The 24,705-nt window shown below is 42.5% G+C and overlaps 1 protein-coding gene across 1 annotated transcript in view; it reads left to right on the forward strand.

The window, feature by feature from the left end:
• The first annotated feature begins 4,589 nt into the window (after nt 1-4,589).
• Nucleotides 4,590-24,705, forward strand: part of LOC129821852 (rho GTPase-activating protein 35-like) — an 87,501-nt gene continuing 67,385 nt past the window's right edge. The window contains exon 1 of the mRNA XM_055879547.1: nt 4,590-5,279. The gene's annotated coding sequence lies outside the window, so the exon portion shown is untranslated. The remainder of the gene's footprint in view (nt 5,280-24,705) is intronic.

The raw sequence follows: 24,705 nt of genomic DNA on the forward strand, positions 1-24,705 counted from the left end.
GAGTTTGTTAACTGGTCTGGTGGGTAGTCGATCCACTGCAGAACATTGTCCAGACAGTTTGGACAGCTCCTCTGTGCCGTGCGTTGGGCCAGGGAGGCCGAAGGGGGGAGGGCGGTTGATTGTCAGGGATTGCACAACTGTGAGGGGGAGGAATGTGCATGCCCCTGGGACCCAGAAATATTTCAGCTGCATAGAGAGAGAGTTGAGATGGGATAGAGAGAGAAAAAGGGGGGAAACCAAGTAGAAAACAGGGCAGTTCTTCTCTCCTTAGACTACTTTGTCGTGTTGTTTTCCAATGGTTTTCCAAGGCTGTTGTGGCTTTCAATGAATAGAAGAGTATGAAGCAGTTCAGAGCATTTCCCAAATGTCATACTCAGAAAGGTCTTGGTCAGAGAGATAGGTATAGTTGGGCCAGCTTGTCGCAGTGAGTGGCCAGTAGTAGTTCAGTAGTAGAGGAGAAAATGTAAAACAGGGACAGATTATGAATGAAACTTTGACCCCTGCTAATCTTGCTCTGTGTGATTGAGGTCATGTAAATATTGCTGTGAACTCACTGACTAATATGATTGGACCGCAAGCAGCTTGTTGACACGGAGTGCTGTACTTTCAACTTTGTGTTTAAAAGGAGGATGTTCACCTATCATTAAACATTAATACACAGATCAAGAGTAACTGTTAGAGTATGTGGACTGTTTAGAATTTTTAGCAAAGTAATTATGATAAAATGTTCTGCCAATAAAGAGATAAAGTTATCCAACCCCATTGGATGTTACTTTGTATGGGTGAACTTCCACCCCGAAGAATACATAAGGATCAGTTAGTCACAGCCTGATTCAGACTACATGTTGTACGGTGTGTGGGGGGGGTGTTCTCAGACCTCGCGGGGGGCCCCGCAAAACTGCAGTACGCACTGTGTGTGTGTGTGTGTGTGTGTGTGTGTGTGTGTGTGTGTGTGTGTGTGTGTGTGTGTGTGTGTGTGTGTGTGTGTGTGTGTGTGTGTGTGTGTGTGTGTGTGTAACAGGAGGTTGGTGGGATCTTAATTCGTGGTAATGGCTGGAGAGTAATTAGTGGAATGGTATCAAATGAGCCATCCTCCCCTTAGCAGCCTCCACTGTTGTGTGTGTGTGTGAGAGAGAGAGACAGAGAGAGAGAGAGAGAGAGAGGTATTCAATGCGTGACAAAGTCCCCAAGCCACTAAACATCTGTTTGAGTTGTAGAACAACAATCATATTTAGCTTGCAATACATCATTTCTCTCTCTGTAATCTCTATCTTTAACTTTCATGTGTTTGTGGTTTTATATTGTCAAGTGATATCCTCTTGGAGAAGGCAATATCATATAAATCAGGACTATAATCAGGACTACTGAATTCTTCTCAGGTTTAAAGTTATCTCCAACAATTCAATAAATAGCCATATGAGTGATGTGGCATGAGTAAGTCTAGAGGACCGGGTATGAGCTTTGAGATTATTGATTTTCTGAATGGCTAAAAAAAAAAATACTCTCTCTCCCATTCTCCCTGTGTGCTGGATCAGATATATGATTCGTTAATATTGGAAAAGAAGATATGGGAGTGTCGTACATTCATTGTTTGTGCACGGAAGTCAGTGAAGCCAGTAAGTTAGGCATTTGTTGCATTTTATATAAAATACATCAAATGCAATACAAGTATGCTATTTATTAGTTTGAAGAGAGAACTGAGTGTATTTGTGTGGTGAAGGCACAACTGACATGACATTGTGAAAATGGTTTCTATCTATAATTGCCAGACATGGATATATCTGTTCTCCTGCAAGAGTTGGGGTCAATTCCAGGAAATGGATTAAAATGCAATGAATTTTTTTTTAAATACTAATTTGCCGGAAGTTTTTTTCTCCAGTTCTTGCAAGTTGCGTCTCATTTCATGTCCTAAATTGCCTTTACCTAATTTGTGTATTATTCTACCAATTAAGGGTATGTGCAGTTAAAGGGGCAATCAGCAGTTGAAACAATAACAAATCGTTTTCCCAACCCCTGTTTTGGTCCAAAGCTGATGGATGAGGCTGGAGAAATGTTACCACTCTAAAATTCATAGACAGAGCTATGGATGCAAGAACTGACCATCCATGATATCAAAATCATACACTGAGCATACCCAACATTTGGAACACGTTCCTAATATTGAGTTGCACCCCCCTTTTGCCCTCAGAACAGCCTTAATTTATCAGGGCATGGACTCTATAAGGTGTCAAAAGCGTTCCACGGGGATGCTGGCCCATGTTGACTCCAATGCTTCCCACAGTTGTGTCAAGTTGGCTTGATGTCCTTTGGGTCGTGGACCCTTTTTGATACACATGGGAAACTGTTGAGTGTGAAAAACCCAGAAGTGTTGCAGATCTCAACGCAAACTGGTGTGCCTTTCAAGGAGCGGGACTCTAACCCAGAAGCTTATAAGAAATCCCGCTATGCCCTCCGACGAACCATCAAACAGGCAAAGCGTCAATACAGGATTAAGATCGATTCGTACAACACCAGCTCCGACGCTCGTCGGATGTGGTAGGGCTTGCAAACTATTACAGACTACAAAGGGAATCATAGCCAAGAGCTGCCCAGTGAAACAAGCCTACCAGATGAGCTAAATGACTTCTCTGCTCGCTACGAGGCAAGTAACACTGAAACATGCATGAGAGCATCAGCTGTTCCGGACGACTGTGTGATCACGCTCTCCGCAGCCGATGTGAGTAAGACCTTTAAACATGTCAACTTTCACAAGGGCGCAGGGCCAGACGGAATACCCGGACGTGTACTCCGAGCATGCGCTGACCAACTGGCAAGTGTCTTCACTGACATTTTCAACCTCTCATTTTCTGAGTCTGTAATACCAACATGTTTCAATCAGACCATCATAGTCCCTGTGCATAAGAACACTAAGGTAACATGCCTAAATGACTACCGACGCGTAGCACTCACGTCTGTAGCCATGAAATGCTTTGAAAGGGGCTGGTCATGGCTTACATCAACACCATTGTCCCAGAAACCCTAGACCCACTCCAATTTGCATACCGCCCCAACAGTGATTGTGGACTACAGGAAAAAGAGGACCAAGCACACCCCCATTCTCATCGGCGGAGCTGTAGTGGAGCAGGTTGAGAGCGTCAAGTTCCTTGGTGTCCACATCACCAACAAACTAACAAGGTCCAAGCACACCAAGACAGTCATGAAAAGGGCATGACAACACCCATTCCCCCTCAGAAAACTGAAAAGATTTGACATGGGTCCTCAGATCCTCAAAAGGTTCTACAGCTGCACCATCGAGAGCATCCTGACTGGTTGCATCACTGCCTGGCATGGTAACTGCTCGGCCTCCAACTGCAAGGCACTACAGAGGGTAGTGCATACGGCCCAGTACATCACTCGGGCCAAGCTTCCTGCCATCCAGGACTTCTATACCAGGCGGTGTCAGAGGAAGGCCCTAAAAATGTTCAAAGACTCCAGCCACCCTAGTCATAGACTGTTCTCTCTGCTACCGCATGGCAAGCGATACCGGAGCGCCAAGTCTAGGTCCAAGAGGCTTCTAAACAGCTTCTACCCCCAAGCCATAAGACACCTGAACATCTAATCAAATGGATACCTAGACTATTTGCATTGCCCCCCCACCCCCCTCTTTTACACTGCTGCTACTCTCTGTTCTATGCATAGTCACTTTAATGACTTTACCTACATGTAGATATTACCTCAATTACCTCGACACCGGTGTCCCCGCACATTGACGCTGTACCGGTACCCCCTGTATTCAGCCTCACTATTGTTATTTTACTGCTGCTCTTTAATAATGTTTTGCTTTTATTTCTTATTCTTATTTTTTTTTAGGTATTTAAAAAAAAATATATATATATATAAACTACATTGTTGGTTAGGGCTTGTAAGTAAGCATTTCACTGTAAGGTCTACACCTGTTGTATTTGGCGCATGTGACAAATAGAATTTGCCTGGCACCTACTACCATACCCCGTTCAAAGGCACTTAAATATGTTCACCCTCTGAACGGCACACAGACACAATCCAAGTCTCAACTGTCTCAAGGCTTAAACATCCGTCTTTAACCTGTCTACTCCCCTTCATCTACACTGATTGAAGTGGATTTAACAAGTGACATCAATAAGTGATCATAGCTTTCACGTGGATATGTCAAGCAAAGAGCAGGTGTTCTTAATGTTTTGTACGCTCGGTGTAATTTGAACATGTTTTGAGTTAGTGTTTGTTTACAATGACTTCGTTTACAAATATTGTAGTAAAACAAGCTTATATGTTGCGTTCTGATGGAGTATGACAGTTAAACTAAGTTCATGAGGCATGTATAAGCTATATTCTTCAAGAATTCATGGGTGTATCAATAATTTGTGTCCAAACACTGATGTCGCTATTGTAGATTGCCCCTTTAAATCGAAGTGTATAATTAATACAGCAAAATAAAATTAAACGAAGTGTGAGGAATAACATTAACTATTAGGAGAATAAAAGCAATTATGTTATTTAGAAACAGAATGTCCGTGTGTTGTAATTGTGTCCAAGCGCCACTGGGCGAGACTACGCTGTGGTAGGCTAACAGCTCTCTCTCTCTCTATTCTCCGAATAGGACAGAGGAGGAGAGAGGCTGTATTCCGGAGAAGGGCCGGGCCGCCATTATTGGGAAGCTGTAAAAAAAATACACTTACACACTATCATACATTTGGACAGTCTGGGAAGTGATACTCATAGGAAACACAACATTTAGGGTTGCAATTATTAAATGAGCACTGCGCATCACCTAACACGGCATATTCTGTGTACGCGTATGGGCAGACGTGTATATTGGACACAACAAAGGAAATAACAATTGGTCAAAACAACGTGGTGAACCAAGAGGCAAACACAACGACTCAAGCCGTTCTAACGCCCCCTCTTTCCTAACGCGAACATTCAGCGGACATTCAGCGGGCAAGAAACTGAAGTCCGACTGCATTTTTCGAGAGAATTTAGATAATTTAGTTGTGTGCACAGGGAAGAGGAGGAACTCAACATGCAGATGGTACCGAAAACTTAATACGCTACTTGTGAAAATTGAGACTTGATTTCAGGGGAAAGAAATATACCAAGTGTCCAAAAGGGAAATATATAGATTTATGTGACTGTTAGAGGAATAGAATTTCCTCTCTTTCTTAATTTATATTCTCGAGACGTTGGGAGTGCTGTTTTTGCGAGTTGCGACGGAGGACATTGGAGAGAACGGAGTGAACGAGAGAAGAGGGAGGAATGCTATGGTATGTACCACTTCATTTTGCCAATGTTTTATTTGGCTAAACGGTTTTAAAATGAAAGCAATTTACTTTAACTGATTATGATGGTGTGGCAATGAAAACAATGTCCCGTATAACAGTTATTTCCCAAGGTTAAATAGGTAGTTAGGAGTGAAGTGGGGGTAATAAAAAGTGAATCTCGTTCAGACAAAAAAAAAAATGTGCAGCAAACGGATCTGCAATCTTTCTGTGTGGAATGGGGGTTGTCAGGCCAGGGCCAAGCTCTTCTGTGAGATTTTCCCCTCTTGCACAAAACCAAAAATCTCATCTTAATTCATGTGCCGAAATAAAACGAATGTCATTCTGCAATAGATGGTTGTCAAAGGGTGACTTATCTGTGTCAATGACGTTCCAATTATGTTCCATCGTTTTTCCTTCATTTGTTCACAATTACATGTGAATGGACAGAAGGGAGCCTTCATGGACTAAAATGTCTGGATCAATTTGGAAATATAAGGTCCACGTGCCATGCGTAATAGCCCTATGTAATGGGCAGAAAACGTGTAAATGTTTTTTTGACGAATAACAACTCAAATCCTGTCTTTTTGCTGGCTACATTACATCACCCAACGATCTGCTGTCATGTTCCCTCTATTCAAGGATCCTTTTGGACTAGTGGTCAGTCAAGGCCCCATGTCATAAGATAGCTCTGGACGCATAACATTCGTTAGTTACTGCGTAATAAGTTATTGTCGAGACTATCCTATAGATATTTCGACATTTTATTTCTATGCCAGTCTTGTTTCAAAGATGAATGCAAATAGGTACATAATATCCCACTAGTTGGGACAGCTGGAGTGCAAGGTATGTTTTTAATCCGTCAACATGTTTTGACGTTTGTTTCCTACAGAAACTGAACCGTTTCGGGAGGAAGTTTTTATAGCCTTGCACATCGAAATGTTATGACCTTTTAAAGAAAAATCTAATCTACAATTCCCAATCCTACGAAGTTGCATGTCTCGATTTCTTGAGTTTCTGTTTTCAGTGAACACGAATTTTGAACTTCAAAATGGATTGTTCATATAGACTGCGCACCATATCGATCATTGTTTCAGTGACGCGAGTTGCAACATTGTGTATCTAAGTGCCTTACAGAAGCAAATGTTGCGTCCAATAATGTAACTACACAAATAGGATGACGTTGCCATTTAATATAAAGGCATTAATTTGTGCTTGCACTCACACGAGAAACGCTTTTGCTGAGATTGCAAGTCCGCATTGTGGCCACTCCTATGTTAGAGTGCATGTGGTATGGTGGAATACGCTATCCAAGATCGCTCAACGTGTAGAGTTCCGTGTATTTGGGACGGTTTCCTCTACTGTTATAAAGGTTCTCTGACATGTTGACAAACAGCCACGGTTTGCTTGCCGTCCCTGTTCTCCACTCTGTCAATTGTCACTGTTGATTTATTGTCTGCCAGTTATCAAGTTCGAGACGGTCTTGTAGCTAGACACACTTCTAGTTTTACGAGTTTTGGTGAATTGTAGGCTATTGGGGCCGATAGATTTTCTGTCGTTTTGTAACCAATCTCTTTGCCTTTTAGAGGTCTGAGTCAAGTCTGACTGTTTTGTAGTTCTTCAGCAGTGTTTGTTATTAGGGGATTTCATTCGTTTCATTTCAATGAATAGTCAGATGGTTATGTAACATTATACAGGCCTGCGGGTTTGAGGAATTTGGTGACCAGGGATAATTGAGTTGAAATGAGTCCACGTTCCTCTGCTAAGGTCACGCAGTCAAAAGTTTATCAAACCATGACGTGTGTTTGGTGAGTTTGCCCATTAGGGAGTTATAAAAAAAAAAAAAAAAAATGCTGATCAGTGGAGGCTGGTGGGAGGAGCTGTGGGAGGAGCTATAGGAGGAGGGCTCATTGTAATGACTGGAATTAATTACATGGAATTTATCAAACATATGGACACCACGTTTGACATTGTTCCAATAATTCCATTCCAGCCATTACAATGAGCCCGTCCTCCTATAGCTCCTCCCACCAGCCTCCTCTACAGCCTACATATTCCTATTCGTACAGCCATTCTATGTCTATTGGAGTACTGTATTAGTCATCTCGTTATTATGCTGCTTCAGATGAATGAGCAAGTATGACAATACCATTATGGAGTTGTTGGTTTGGGTGTCAAGGGCTGGACTTTCCTAACATGACCTACCCCACACACACAGCCCTGGCCTACACTTACACTATATCCTCTCTCCTTCCTAGTGCTTCCAGGCCGTTTGACTAATGAAATAGTAGGCTCCCTTGTCTCTCAGCCCTGCTTCTGCAGATAGTAGGATCTAACTAGACGACCTACCACCCAGGGTCTGTGATATGAAGCGCCTGCTAAGAAAGGAATGCAGGAAGGGTTTGGCCTGCTCTGCTCTGTGCTGGGGGCCATGAAAGGAGCCAGAGCAGGAATAATAATTGTCATATTTTATTTTAAAAAATGTTATAGGGCTTTTAATTACAAACAAGAATCTCAGTCTCTTTGAATACAAAAATGGATGGATGGAGGGAGGGAGGAAGATATTGAGCTCTCATTCCTCGCTCTGTGTGGAGAGGAGCAGAGAGGGTGTTTAGGTTTTATTTGAGGGGGATCAGGTTTTATTTGAGGAGGAGAAAGTTACACAAAGGTCAAAAGAGGAAGTACAGTGCCTTCAGGAAATACTTTTCCCACATTTTGTTGTGTTACAGCATAAATTTATAAGGGATAAAAAAATGTGTCACTAGCTTACACAAAATACCCCATCATGCCAAAGTGGAATTAGGAGTCAATAAGGATTCAACCGCTTTATTATGGCAAGCCTAAATATGTTCAGGAGTAAAAATCTTCTTAACAAGTCACATAATAAGTTGCATGGACCCGCTCTTTGTGCAATAATAGTGTTTAACGTGATACTTGAATGACTACCTCATCTCTGCACCCCACACAATTATCTGTAAGGTCCTTCAGTCAAGCAGTGAATTTCAAACACATATTCAACCAAAAAGACCAGTGAGGTTTTCCATTGACTCGCAAAGAAGGGCACCTATTGGTAGATGGGTAAAAAATAAAAAGCAGACATTAAATATCCCTTTGAGCATGGTGAAGTTATTAATTACACTTTGGATGGTGTATCAATACACCCAGTCACTACAAAGATTCAGGCGTTCTTTCTAACTCAGTTGCTGGATAGGAAGGAAACCTCTCAGGGATTTCACCATGATGCCAATGGTAACTTTAAAACAGTTAGAGTTTAATACAGTTGAAGTCGGAAGTTTACATACACTTAGGTTGGAGTCATTAAAACTCGTTTCAACCACTCCACAAATTTCTTGTTGACGAACTATAGTTTTGGCAAGTCGGTTAGGACATCTACTTTGTGCATGAAACAAGTAATTTGTCCAACAATTGTTTACAGACAGATTATTTCACTTCTAATTCACTGTATCATAATTCCAGTGGGTCAGAAGTTTACATACACTAAATTGACTGTGCCTTTAAACAGCTTGGGAAATTCCAGAAAATGATGTTATGGCTTTAGAAGCTTCTGATAGGGTAATTGACATAATTTGAGTCAATTGGAGGTGTACCTGTGGATGTATTTCAAGGCCTACCTTCAAACTCAGTGCCTCTTTGCTTGACATCATGGGAAAATCAAAAGAAATCAGCCAAGACAAAATTGTAGACCTCCACAAGTCTGGTTCATCCTTGGGATCAATTTCCAAATGCCTGAAGGTACCACGTTCATCTGTACAAACAATAGTATGCAAGTATAAACACCATGGGAACACGCAGCCGTCATAGCCCTCAGGAAGGAGATGCGTTCTGTCTCCTAGAGATGAACGTACTTTGGTTCGAAAAGTGCAAATCAATCCCAGAACAACAGCAAAGGACATTGTGAAGATAATGGAGGAAACAGGTACAAAAGTATCTATATCCACGGCAAAACGAGTCCTATATCAACATAACCTGAAAGGCTGCTCAACAAGGAAGAAGCCACTTTTCCAAAACCGCCATTTAAAAAAGCCAGACTACGGTTTGCAACTGCACATAGGGACAAAGACGGTGCTTTTTGGAGAACTGTCCTCTGATCTGATGAAATAAAAATAGAACTTTGGCCATAATGACCATCGTTGTGTTTGGAGGAAAAAGGGGGAGGCTTGCAAGCCGAAGAACACCATCCCAACCTTGAAGCACGGGGGTGGCAGCATCATGTTGTGGGGGTGCTTTGCTGCAGGAGGGACTGGTGCACTTCACAAAATAGATGGCATCATGAGGTAGGAAAATGATGTGGATATATTGACGCAACATCTCAAGACATCAGGAGGTTAAAGCTTGGTCGCAAATGTGTCTTCCAAATAAACAATGACCCCAAGCATACGTCCAAAGTTGTGGCAAAATGGCTTAAGGACAACAAAGTCAAGGTATTGGAGTGGCCATCACAAAGCCCTGACCTCAATCCTATAGAAAATTTGTGGGCAGAACTGAAAAAGCGTGTGTGAGCAAGGAGGCTTACAAACCTGACTCAGTTACACCAGCTTTGTCAGGAGGAATGGGCCAAAATTCACCCAACTTATTGTGGGAAGCTTGTGGAAGGCTACCCGCAATGTTTGACCCAAGTTAAACAATTTAAAGGCAATGCTACCAAATACTAATTGAGTGTATGTAAACTTTTGACCCACTGGGAATGTGATGAAATAAATAAAAGCTGAAATAAATCATTCTCTACTATTATTCTGACATTTCACATTCTTAAAATAAAGTGGTGATCCCAACTGACCTAAGACAGGGACTTTTTACTAGGATTACATCTCAGGAATTGTGAAAAACTGAGTTTACATGTATTTGTCTAAGGTGTATGTAAACTTCCGACTTCAACTGTAGCTGTGATAGGAGAACACTGAGGATGGATCAACAATATTGTAGTTACTCCACAATAATAACCTAATGGATAGTGATAAGCCTGTACAGAATAAACATGCATCCAGTTTGCAACAAGGCACTAAAAATGTGGCAAAGCAATTCACTTTTTTTGTCCTGAATACAAAGTGTTATGTTTGGGGCAAATCCAATACAACACTTACATTTTTTTTTTCACCTTTATTTAACTAGGCAAGTCAGTTAAGAACAAATTCGTATTTACAATGACGGACTACCCCAGCCAAACCCGGACAACGCTGGGCCAATTGTGGGACTCCCAATCACGGCCAGTTGTGATACAGCATGGAATTAAACCAGGGTCTGTAGTGATGCCTCTAGCAATGAGATGCAGTGCCTTAGACCACTGCGCCACTCTGGAGCCCTTACTGAGTACCACTCGCCATATTTCCAAGCATAGTGGTGGCAGCGTCATGTTATGAGTATGCTTGTCATCGGCAAGGACTAGGGAGTTTTTTAGGATTAAAAATGAACAGAATAGAGCTGAGCACAGGTAAAATCCTAGAGGGAAACAGTTTAGACTTAAATCTACATGAACATCTATGGCAAGACTTGAAAATGGTTGTTTAGCAATGATGGTTGTTTAGCAACCAATTTGACAGAGCTTGAAGATTTTTTAAAAAGAATAATGGGTAAGTGTTTTACAATCCAGGTGTGCAAAGCTCTTAGAGACTGACCCAAAAAGACACAACCGTAATCGCTGCCAACGGTAATTCTGACATGTATTGACTCAGGGGTGGGAATACTTAATACATTTGCTAAAATTTCTAAAAACATGTTTTCACTTTTGTCATTATTGAGGGTGTTTTGTGTAGATGGGTGAGAAAAAGCTGAGGTGTATGAATACTTTCTTAAGGCACTGTAGCAGTCTCTCCATACCGGATCATTGGTTATGCCGGAGATGTATGTGTAGATTTCGCTTTCTCTTGAAGCAAATACAAAAACCTGTTCCAGACAGAGTAAAGGTGGACGTGTAGAATCATTTTCTGGTATGTTGGTCTATGATTGTCTGCTATATGGGAAAATGAATGACTGAATATTTCTTTGATCTCAATCAAGTTCATAGAAAATACTTTTCTCAATGGACACTGCACAAACCCATGCATCATGGAGCGGCTATATGTTACTACTCTAAACACTTTACCAGTATTTAAATTCTACAAAATCCGTATTATAAAACTTATTTTTTATATTTTACCCGCCTTTTCTCGTCAATTTCTGATCTTGTCTCATCGCTGCAACTCCCCAACGGGCTCGGGAAAGGCGAAGGTGGAGTCATGCGTCCTTCGAAACATGACCCACCTATCCACCCTCCTTAACACCCGCCCGCTTAACCTGGATTGGGAGTCCCTACTCGACTGGCGACCGGGGTCAGCCCACAGGCACCCGGCCCACCACAAGGAGTCGCTGGAGTACGATGAGTCATGTAAAGCCCCACTGGCCAAATCCTCCCCTAACCCGGACGATACTAGGCCAATTGTGCGCCACTCGGGAGGCCCCTACATTCTACATTTTATCCATTTATCGATCAACTCTTCTCAGTAAGGGTCACAAGCTTTATTACTCCGGTAAATTCAACAGCACTCTTTTTGTTAGTTGCTCTTCCACTGAACCGATCACAAACCCACTTTTGGTTTGTCGCTCAGCTAGCCTGCCTCTCCGCTCCCAGGTAATGTATTAGCAGTCAGGACCTCCTGGTCTCAGCCTGATTGGGCCCTTTGCAGCGCAGTCACACCTCACCAGGAAGCCTCATCCCTCACTAATAGCTGTGCCATTTGCTCGAGCAGCAGGCCCTCCGCTCCGCTGTACCCGCTCACCCTTGCCCCTCCCTGGGCCACAGGTTGTGCCGCGAGTCCCTGGTCTGCCGCCTCATCCACACACAGCGGAGGGCCCAGGCCATGTCATAGACACCAAGTCCGGGACATACTGATTTGGGTCGATACAGGGATTTTTGGGGCAATTTTTTTTATGCGAGACCTCACACGTTTCAGGGGAGAGGAGCATCAGAGGTCTTCAACTTCTCTAGGAGCAAGAGCACCACTCCACCTCTCATCATCGCCCTGTTTATTAGTAGGTCCTGACCCTCACAATACACCTGTAATAGATTCAGGAGACTAATGACCATTAAGGCCTATACTATAAATGATGTAAATAACGAGGTCCACTAGTTCTGAAACATCATTTCCCCATCTACTAGCCCCCACAGCCATGCACATCCAGTCCTGTTGGTTCTAACAATGACCAATCAATGGGGTCTAACATCTATTGCCCAGCCTTCGGTATAGACTAACATTAATTAGCTGAATTGTGGGCTGAACACTATCAGCAGAATCAATGCACACACTTAATGTATTGTAAAACCCTTAACTCTATCCAACAGTAGCCGTGCGACATCTCACTAAGTGATGATGAGGACACAGACTCTCGTTCTTCAAACCACTTTGCTACTGAATGAAATAGTAGATTTTCACCTGTTCATTCACAGATCTCACATTGTTGCCAGCCAGCCACAGAGCGGGAGCTGTTAAATCGGCCCCGTGTCTTACTAGGAAAAGTGATGTAGAAAAGTTTGATTGAAAGTGGGAGCCTGTGTTTGATAGAGAAAGGAGCTAATTATAGGCAGCCGCTTTAGAATTTGTTGGCCAGATTACAGTGGCTCGCTTCTGAATGACTGCCTTGTTTGAGACCCAAGTATTGAGATGTTGTCGCCCCCCCCCCCCCCCTCCATCGTTGCTGATTCATGGATGACGATAGCTTGTTACAAAGGTTCTCCAGGTTCTTGTGCTGGTCCACAGTCAGTTTGATCTCTGTCTTTGAGTGGTCAAGGCCAGAGTTGCGGGAGGAAAAACAGATCCCATTGCAGCATAGAGGACAATATCTCCTCAGGGTTTTATGGGGTTGAGCAGTAATTAGTCCTGTCCTGCAGTAGCCTATATACCCGATGTTTCCTAGAAATCTTTCTGTCCACCCATAAGTGTGTAACACATTTCAGAGGACATCAATCAATAATAAAGGGTATGCAAGGTCTCTTATCGATCACAAATCCCCATCCCTCCATGAATTGCAAAGATGGTATATGCCCACATTACAAATACTGCGAATGGAGCATGCCAGTGAAAGGTATGGGTGAGCTCTTGTGTGAATGAGAGTTATCAGCCTTTGTGAGGGCAGTTTGAATTGCCCGCCATGTCCTGGGTGACAAAAGGGGGCCATGATGTTTGGATGAATGGTGACCATGGAGATGAAGGCCCAGGATGTGGGCCACTGTTCGCTGCAGTGCTCCTCGAGACAAGATACAATTGGAGCAGAGGGAGAAAGGGGAATGAAGGCGATTAGAAACGAGAGCAAGAGAAAAAAAGGACGGATGAAACAAGAGAGGGAAGGAGCGAGAGAAGAATGCAGGATTTAATAAACAAGGAAAAATAACAAGAAAGAGGGTGTTCGAAAGGAGTAACAAGAAGGAATGAGATGGTGAGCGAGGGGGAAAAAAAGTGACTGACAGAGAGAGAAATGCACATTTAGTGAGCTGTTCCAATGATGTAAGGCACAGTTGGCCTTTCAGGCTGTGTTCCTGGTATGTGTCCTCAGTTCTGTGCTAAGGGATCAGCAATCAATGGCAACTGTCAGTAACCCTGCTGTCTGGCTATTTGCCACAGGGGATTACTAAGCAACATTCAGCTGAGGCTATGAGTAATGCTGGCGAATAAGATGAGGGCTCTGAACTTTAATGGGCAGGATCAGCGATGTAGACATCCAATGGGAGTTCTCTAACGTCCTCTTTTCTGAAGCATTTTTTGGCCTACAGCAGTGAATGATTGACAGCGAATGCAACCTAAAGTAAATCTCGGCGTAAATCAGTACAGTTCCAGTATATCTTATTGGGGCTCTCAGGAGCCTCCGTCTGTGGTTGTGAGCGACTGAGTGAATCAGCATGTTTTATCAGGGGCACTTTGTTTCTGAGAGGATAGAGACCCACAGAAGCACAGTGGAGTGCGAGATCATGGGAAGAGCTCCCAGCCAGAGGAACTCTCATGCTTTCCACCCACACAGAGTTAGCAGGCTAACCCGGAGCACTTCTGTGCGTTTGATTGTGTCTGTGTGTTCACACGCATGTGTGTGTGTGTGTCTACCTACCTGCGTGCGCATAAATGCATCTTTCTGCATGTAGCCAATGTGTCAATTTTTTTCTATAAGATGGTACTTTGCTTTGCAAAGGTGTGTGTGTGTTTGAAGATACAGACCCCTCCAGTGTTGTTTTACCCCTCTTTCATTTCTCCAGTCCTCTCCATCCATTTCCTGTGTGAGAGTCTGTCATGTTGTTGTTTGACTCTCACTGGAGATTCTCCGCAACGGAGCCCCTGGGTTTCCTCCAGGAAGCCCACCTAAGGGGGCGAGGAGAGGAGGGTAGGATGAGGGGGAGTCAACAGCAGAGGGTAGGGACCTAATTGAGGAGGTGAGGATAGTTGCTCTCTCCTCTCCTTTTATCTGCAATGGGCTAAATACAGTGTTTCCCCTAGGATTTTTTTCAGCCGCGGTGGCAAAGGTAGGGTGGGGGGGATTTGGAGAGGCGCTGAAGTGGGCGTGGCCAATGGCTCTGTTTCCAACCAAAATTTCAGAGGCCCTCCCCTTGACCGCAGAGACAGAATATTTCTGTTTTAAAACAAATTTCCTGCTATTCTACACATCAATTTGCAATGGGGCGTAAACAATTCAGTTTTATAGTTAGTTTCCTGCAATTCTACACATTTTGTCATGGGGCCGAGAGAAAACAGTTCAGTTTCATAGCTCATTTCCTGCAATTCCACACATTTTGCCATAGCATAAGAGGACAGCATAAGCCATCTGAATGACTCAAACATGATAACAAAATCAATGTGAGCCCCACGCCACGACATTTTTTGAATTTGCGATTCTCCGACGGTCTAGTTTTTTTTATTTTGTTGATTGTTACTTCCTAAAGATGATCTTATTTAAAAACAACATTTCTCCAATATCGTTTCCACATACTTTATATCTGGTTTGAGTTGTTCTTAGGTTTACACTGAAAACATTTGACCATCCCACCGCGACTAAATGAATATAGGGAAAACACTGGAATGGGGCCTTCATTTCCCAGATTTGGGACCGTTCCCCTGGTGACTGTACTATGTGCTTTCTGAATTTGGGGACACTTCTAGAACATGACCTTTACTTATGTTTAGTTTCTATTACATGTACCCGGCATCTGTGGGAATCCAGGTTCTCCTATGCACTGTCTTTGTTCTATCTGTCTGGTATAACCCTACACCTGCAGCACGCAGAGCGAGCGAGAACTGTTCCACTTCCACCATATTCTAATTAAAGATGAAAGGTTTAATCACAGACTGATAAGCTGCCGGTAGAGGAGGGAAAGAGCCCACAGACAACTAGAGGCCTTAAACAGACACTCTTCTGACCTTAGCGCTTTCTTTCCATCTCTCTCTCCCCATTTGTTTCCCTCCCTCCATCACTCCCCATCTTCTCAGATAATCGTTGCGCTACATTAGTGTCAGCAGTGGTTCAGGACAGTGGAAGGGCACCACCTTGTCACAAGGCGTTAGTGTGGGATGCCATTTTGGGGAGTTCTCGTGACCAGTATGTTGCCCGTTACCACCTCTCCATTGGCCCAGGCAGACGGGGAGGAACGGGGCACACACAGGTTTCCTATCACACAGAGCGTGCAATCGTGTTTTTATGTCTAAGGTCATTTCCACGTTAAAGGACACATGAGCACCAACATGCAACGTTTATAGGAACATGTCGAATTTGGTGTCAAATGAAAGCGGAGTCAATATTTTTGGGGAAATGAAGGCATAGATACATTTTCCATCCCAAAAAATGTGGAATAAGCAAAGGCTTTGATTTCTGGTCACACAGAAGGAATAGGGGTCTTTCAAAAAAAAACATCAACTAGAAAAAGACTTCATGTATTAGAAATACATCAAAACAATGTTGAAGTAAAGGACCCTGCCAACTAATGTCAACATGAATATTTAATTTAGCAGAAATTATTTTCCTTCTGGAAGTTTTAAGAAACATTGCCTAGTTTAAGGCATATTGTCATAACGTTAGCTTGTAAACTGAGCAAGGCAGTCACACACACTTCATATGAAACGGATGGGCTGGTAAGTGCAGCACAAGGCACACGACTGTTAATCAAAGGCCGTACACGTGGAGATGGGTAGAAACTGCTTCTCGAATAGAAACCCCGATCACACTTGGTGACGCCATGGCGACGTTGGCTAGCTAAACTCATGAGCAGAAATATGTTATTGGGTCTACCGGTCGTCTCGCGCCGAACTGAGCACGTGCTGGCCCTCAAATTGAATGTCGTTTTTAACTAATGAAAGGGGTGTCTGCTTACAACTTTCACGAGGTTGGAGTCAGAACATGTTCAACTACTTAAGATATTGGCTCGACTCTAGATTGTGCCTTTAGATTTCGAGAAAATGAACAGCTAAGGAAGAATTTTTCACATCTCTCATTGACTTCCCAAATCCCGGCCTGGTCTGTTTCTCAATTGTTCCCGGAAGTCTCGCAGTGCTGCGCTTCTGGGTTTAGAAACTCTGTGACTTAGCTAGCTTGGTAAAGCATTAATTATCTAGCAAGATGATGAACAAATATTTAAATTCACTCAGTTTACAGGCAGCTGCTTCATAATTTTTTTAAATCCATTGTGATTTAATTATGTTTCTAGCTATGCTATTTATTTAGTTGTGACCATCTGGCTATTATCAACAAGGACTTGGTACAAATTCTAGATAGCTATCATTAGCACAGCCCTATGTGGCAGTGTGGAAATGACCTCAAATGAGTGCAGGAAATGCAGAAATGTATGAACGCTGAAAATTATTTTTGGTTGAATTGAACAGTTTTAACAGAGTAGAGAAAGACCCATTTGAAATCACTTCAAATGTGTCACATGATATTGACGCTGGAGAGACGAAGCAGGTACGGGGAGTATAACATTTAATAAAGACGGACATGGAACAGCGTCAGCAAACAAATACCAAAGACAAAAACAATACAATGCAGCAGCGGGGAACAGAGCTTGGGAACTGACAAATATAGGCGGGAAATTAAGTCCAGGTGAGTCCAATAACACTGATGTGCATAACGAGGGAAGGCAGGTGTGCGTGATGGATGGCAGGAGTGCGTGATGCAGGGCAACCTGGCGCCCTCAAGCGCCAGGGGGAGAGAAGAGCGGGAGCAGACGTGACACAAATGAATGTGTTGCCACCCTAGGGTCACGCACTACTCATAAAGCAAATTTAGAACTTGTATTATTAAAAAATATAAAATACCATCATACCGTCCAAATACATTTTTTAAATTCTCTGATATGATATTTTGACCATATCGCCCAGCCCTTCATTTCTTTCCCTCATGAGGTAGACCTACCAATTTAGCTATAGTGTTTTTACTGATAACAATTTTGTTTATGAATTAAGTGATTCAAATGCATTACTCTATTACCAAATCGGTAACAGAGTGACGGAAAATCATTAACAGAATGACAGCAATTGAATTAGCCACAATGGGAAATCATAATAGAAGAATAATCTCAGTGCATAAAATAGAAAAAATAGTTTAAAAAAACAAAACATATCTTACCATATCATGAAAGAAACAAAGTCTAGGAGGGAACAGTACATTGTTTGCTGCCTCCAGCCTTTCAGGGGATGAACTGTTTCAGTTTCACTGACTCAATATTTGAGGACAAAACATACGGAAAGGGCAGTAATTGGGAATCTCTACACAATCAATCTAGCTAGCTATGCAGTCCCGTTACGTGGCTTAAGCTAGCTTGTCTATTTATGCAGGCCTACTTACTTAGCTATCAAGCCAAATAGGCTGTCATTGTGAAATACGAATTTGTTCTTGACTGACTTGCCTAGTTAAATAAAGGTTAAATAAAAAATAAAATATAGCTAGCTCGCCAAGTCCTTTAGCTAGCTAGAACCTAAACGGACACAGAGCCTTGAACTGTAGCTAGCTAGCTGCTGGAAGGATGTCATGTTATCGCCTGGACAAGTGGGTGGGTAGCAGACCTTTCCCCCAACGTTTTATTTTCAGCTTTGGTGGCTACTGCTATTGGGATTAGCTACCAAGAAATGTGACTCCCTAAACTACCCATTTAATCAATCTTGAACGACTGTAAGCATATCTCTTAGTTGTCAATCAAAATGTATTTGGCATCGATCAACTGAGCAGGCAGGCAAACTGTAAATCCCACTTAATTATGGGTTATTATGGGATTGGGGGCAGGCTGCAGGAGGCCGAGCAGGCTACTACTCCCCATTGTATTCCCTGTGTAATTTTGACCGTCAACTACGTGCTGAAAAAGTTAAGGGGGTTAATCTACCATCCCCTGTGCAACATTTTTGCTCATCTGGCTGAGGCTAACATCATCCTTGTTGTTGGTGACTGAGTGAGAGAGAGCCTACCTTGTGGTTGTTTGATCAATAGGACTGTACATTTCCCAGAAGTAAGACTCCCATGGTATTTTATATATTCGCAAAGAAATATTCAGGTTTCTTCTTGTGACTTTTGCTACTGCTTTCTAAACAAAGTCACGCTGTTCTGCTGCCTGTAAACAGTCCAGTGCAGTGCGACAGTAATTGCAAAGTGAATGGCACATGCCTGTACGGCATGGCCTATTTGCATGATAGGCCTACTCTAGCTGTGATTGGTTATGGCGCACCAGTCTGTATGAGTCCTGACCTGGACAACACTGCAGTGTCTTAATTGCCCAAACACACGGCAGGTTCCCTATTTATATTACTGCAGAATTTTCACAAATACCCGACTCAGCGTAATTTCAAAACATTCCCATGAATGTATGAAAACATGAAAAATAGCGTATCTACAGTGCATTTGGAAAGTATTCAGACCCCTTGACTTTTTCCACATTTTGGTACGTTACAGCCTTTTTCTAAAATGGATTAAATTGTTTTTTCCCCTCAATCTACACACAATATCCCATAATGACAAAGCAAAAAGTTTTTTTTTACATTTTTGTAAATGTATTAAAAACAAAACATTTATAATATCACATTTACATAAGTATTCAGACCCTTTACTCAGTACTTTGTTGAAGCACCTTTGGCAATGATTACAGCCTCGAGTCTTCTTGGGTATGACGCTACAAGCTTGGCACAACTGTATTTGGGGAGTTTCTCCCATTGTTCTCTGCAGATCCTCTCAAGCTCTGTGAAGGATGGATGTGGATCACTGCACAACTTTTTTCAAGTCTCCAGAGATGTTCGATCGGCTTCAAGTCTGGACTCTGGCTGGACCACTCAAGGACATTCAGAGACTTGTTCCGAAGCCACTCCTGCGTTGTCTTGGCTCTGTGCTTAGTGTCATTGTCCTGTTGGTAGGTGAACCTTCGCCTCACTCTGAGGTCCTGAGCGCTCTGGAGCAGAATTTCATTAAGTTTCATCTCAGGACATTTCTCCGTTCATCTTTCCCTCAATCCTGACTAGTCTCCCAGTCCCTGCCGCTGAAAAACATCCCCACAGCATAATGCTTCCACCACTATGCTTCATCATAGGGATGGTGCCGTGTTTCCTCCAGACGTGTCATTCAGGCCAAATAGTTCAATCTTGGTTTCATCAGACCAGAAAATCTTGTTTCTCATGGTCTGAGTCTTTAGATGCCTTTTGGCAAACTTCAAGTGGGCTGTCATGTGCCTTTTACTGAGGAGTGGCTTCCGTCTGGCCAGTCTACCATAAAGGGCCGATTGGTGGAGTGCTGCAGAGATGGTTGTCCTTCTGGAAGGTTCTCCTATCAACACAGAGGAACATTGGAGCTTTGTCAGAATGAACATCGGGTTCTTGGTCACTTCCCTGACCAAGGCCCTTCTCCCCCAATTGCACAGTTTGGGCGGGCGGCCAAAAATCTCTAGGAAGAGTCTTTGGGGTTCTAAACTTCTTCCATTTAAGGAGGCCACTGTGTTATTGGGGACCTTCAATGCCGCAAAACATTTTCGGTACCCTTCCCCAGATCTGTGCCTCGACACAATTCTGTTTCGGAGCTATACGGACAATTCCTTCGACCTCATGGCTTGGTTTTTGCTCTGGCATGCACTGTCAACTGTAGGACATTTTCTATAGACAGGTGTGTGCCTTTCCACATCATGGCCAATCAATTGAATTAACCACAGGTGGACTCCAATTAAGTTGTTGAAACATCTCAAGGACGATCAATGGAAACAGGAAGCACCTGAGCTCAGTTTTGAGTCTCATAGCAAAGGGTCTGAATACTTATGTAAAAGATATTTCTGTTTTGAATTTTTTATATATTTCCAAGAAATGCTAAAAAACGGTTTTAGCATTGTCATTACGGGCTATTGTGTAGATTGGTTGATGATGAAAAAAATTGTATTTAATATATTTTAGTATAAGTTTGTAATGTAACAAGATGTGGAAAAAGTCAAGTTTTCTGAATACTTTTCCGATGCACTGTAAAGTATGTGCTTGCTTGTCACAAAAATAAAAGCGGCATATTCTTCCCAAGCTGCACTATGCAGAAATCGCTCTGCCATTTCCTGGTTGCTAAAATTCTAGTAGTTAGCCTAATTTCAGTGTATGTGACAAAATAGCCTAGTATAGTGTAGAGAATCATTGTAACATGGTCATTGAAATATATTTTCCATAAACAATAATATTGTATTTTCAGCAGTTTGAAGCTGGTGTACAAAACCGAAACAAAAAGACGCGAAACCTATACGTAATAACAGGAAGTATAGAAATAGTCCACATAGAACAGACCTACAGCTTCTTAGACTTGCTTTCAATGAGAATGACGGATCTATAACTAACATTTCTATGTGAATTTCCTCGGGTCGCCTAAAAAGTTCAATATTGCGACTTTAATAGGATTTGATGGTGCTAAATCTATGTCAGCTCCTCTTTTGTGGCCTGCTGTAAAAGCTCAAACAGTCCGAACGGCCCTGAGATTATCTGGAAGGGCGCTCCATGTGCGTGGGAGGAAAAGACACTGTCCCCCATTGTGCGGCAGTCCTTGGGGCATGGAGCAGTTTGGACGTAGGGTGCGTGTAGTAGTCACAAACCACAGTTGCAGTAGAGCATAGTACAGTAGAGTACATTAAAGAAAAGTGGAGAATAGTTCAGTAGAGTACAGAAGAGTAGAGCGCACGAGTACAGTATAATGTAATAAACGCTATTGTACTGTACTGTACTTTTCTTTACTGTAATGTACTATGCTCTACTGTACTGCACTCTACTTCTGTACTGTACTCTATTGTGCTGTACTGTGATTCCCAAACTTGTGAAACATAGACTATGATTGGTACAGATTTGGTCCGGTCTGGACCAAGCAAATTTGGTCTTGTTTGGGTTGGAGGTCATTAGAATTAAAGCCAGCGTGTAGAATTATATTTTTATACCTTTTGTGTACCTATTCAGGATACATCACTATGAAAGAATGACATTCATACACTAAACAAAAATATAAATGTGCAACAATTTCTGAGAATTTACTGAGTCACAGTTTATGTAAAGAAATCAGTCTATTGAAATAAATCAATTAGGCACTAATCTATGGATTTCACATGACTGGGAATTTCACATGACTGGGAATATATAAAAGGTAACAGATACCTTAAAAAAGGTATGGGCGTGAATATGAAAACCAGTCAGTATTTGGTGTCACCACCGTTTGCCTCATGCAGCGCGACATCTCCTTCACATAGAGTTGATCAGGCTGTTGATTGTGGCCTGCGGAATGTTGTCCCACTCCTCTTCAATGGATGTGCGAAGTTGCTGGATATTGGGGGAAACTGGAACACGCTGTCGATCCAGAGCATCCCAAACATGCACAATGGGTGAAATGTCTGGTGAGTATGCAGGCCATGGAAGAACTGGGACATTTTCAGCTCCCAGGAATTGTGTACAGATCCTTGTGACATGGGGCTGGGAGGCAGATGAAGGACACGACAATGGGCCTCAGGATCTCGTCACGGTATCTATGTGCATTCAAATTGCCATCGAAAAAATGCAATTGTGTTAATTTTCTGTAGCTTATGCCTGCCCATACCCATACCACAACCCCACCGCCACCCTGGGGCACTCTGTTCACGAAGTTGACATAAGCAAACCGCTCGCCCACACGACTCCATACACGCTGTCTGCCATCTGCCTGGTACACCAGGATGCACCCGTGAAGAGGGCACTTCTCCAGCCTGCCAGTGTTGTCTGGCAACCGCTCTGGTGGACATTCCTGCAGTCAGCATGCCAATTGCATGCTCCCTGTCAGGTGGATTAGTTGTCTTTGCAAAGGAGAAATGCTCACTAACAATGATGTTAACAAATTTGTGGGAGAAATAAGCTTTTTGTGGATATGGGACATTTCTGGGATCTTTTTTTTCAGTTCATGAAACGTGCGACCAACAGTTGACATGTTGTGTTTATATTTTTGTTCAGTGTAATTATGTATTTCTGTATAGTACAGATCAAGGACCCATGATGGCATTCTGTTACCTTCATTCTGTTGCTGGTGTTGATCCACTTCCCTACCTGTAGTTCAAAAACCAGAAGAGGCTATTTCAAACTCAAAGTGTCATTATACAGTTGAAGTCAGAAGTTTACATACACCTTGGACAAATACATTTAAACTCAGTTTTTAACAATTCCTGACATTTAATCCTAGTAAAAAGTCTCTGTCTTAGGTCAGTTAGGATCACCACTTTATTTTAAGAATGTGAAATGTCAGAATAATAGTAGAGAGAATGATTTATGTCAGCTTTTATTTCTTTCATCACATTCCCAGTGGGTCAGAAATTTACATACACTCAATTAGTATTTGGTAGCGTTGCCTTTAAATTGTTTAACTTGGGTCAAACGTTTCGGGTAGCCTTCCTCAAGCTTCCCACAATAAGTTGGGTGAATTTTGGCCCATTCCTCCTGACAGAGCTGGTGTAACTGAGTCAGGTTTGTAGGCCTCCTTGATCGCACACGCTTTTTCAGTTCTGCCTACAAATGTTCTATAGGATTGAGGTCAGGGCTTTGTGATGGCCACTCCAATACCTTGACTTTGTTGTCCTTAAGCCATTTTGCCACAACTTTGGAAGTATGCTTGGGGTCATTGTCCATTTGGAAGACCCATTTGCGACCAAGCTTTAAGTTCCTGACTGATGTCTTGAGATGTTGCTTCAATATATCCACATAATTTTCCTACCTCGTGATGCCATCTATTTTGTGAAGTGCACCAGTCCCTCCTGCAGCAAAGCTCCCCCACAACATGATGCTGCCACCCCCGTGCTTCACGTTTGGGATGGTGTTCTTTGCCTTGCAAGCATCCCCCTTTTTCCTCCAAACATAACGATTGTCATTATGGCCAAACAGTTCTATTTTTGTTTCATCAGACCAGAGGACATTTCTCCAAAAAGTATGATCTTTGTCCCTATGTGCAGTTGCAAACTGTAGTCTGTCTTTTTTTAATGGCGGTTTTGGAGCAGTGACTTCTTCCTTGCTGAGCGGCCTTTCAGGTTATATCGATACAGGACTCGTTTTACTGTGCATATAGATACTTTTGTACCTGTTTCCTCCAGCATCTTCACAAGGTCCTTTGCTGTTGTTCTGGGATTGATTTGCACTTATCGCACCAAAGTATGTTCATCTCTAGGAGACAGAACGCGTCTCCTTCCTGAGCGCTATGATGGCTGCGTGGTCCCATGGCGTTTATACTTGCATACTATTGATTGTATACAGATGAACGTGGTACCTTCAGGCATTTGGAAATTGATCCCAAGGATGAACCAGAATTGTGGAGCTCTACAATTTTTTTTCTGAGGTCTTGGCTGATTTCTTTTGATTTTCCCATGATGTCAAGCAAAGAAGCACTAAGTTTGAAGGTAGGCCTTGAAATACATCCACAGGTACACCTCCTATTGACTCAAATTATGTAAATTAGCCTAACATAAGCTTCTAAAGCCATGACATCATTTTCTGAAATTTTCCAAGCTGTTTAAAGGGACAGTCAACTTAGTGTATGTAAACTTCTGACCCACTGGAATTGTGATACCGTGAATTATAAGTTAAATAATCTGTCTGTAAACAATTGTTGGAAAATGACTTGTGTCATCCACAAAGTAGATGTCCTAACCGACTTGCCAAAACTATAGTTTGTTAAAACCTCTACCGACTACCTAACCCGGATCCGGGAGCACCCCCCACCCCCCCCCCCACACTGATTAGCATCGCTAGCATAGCGTCACAATTAAATAGTAGCATCTAAATATCATTAAATCACAAGTCCAAGACACCCAATGAAAGACACAGATCTTGTGAATAAAACCACCATTTCAGATTTTTTAAATGTTTTACAGGGAAGACACAATATGTAAATCTATTAGCTAAACACGTTAGCAAAAGACACCATTTTCTTACTCCAACAGTTTTTTCCTGCGTCAGTAGCTATCACTAATTCGACT

This window comes from Salvelinus fontinalis, chromosome 24 (genome assembly GCF_029448725.1).
Source record: "Salvelinus fontinalis isolate EN_2023a chromosome 24, ASM2944872v1, whole genome shotgun sequence".
Lineage (NCBI taxonomy): Eukaryota > Metazoa > Chordata > Actinopteri > Salmoniformes > Salmonidae > Salvelinus > Salvelinus fontinalis.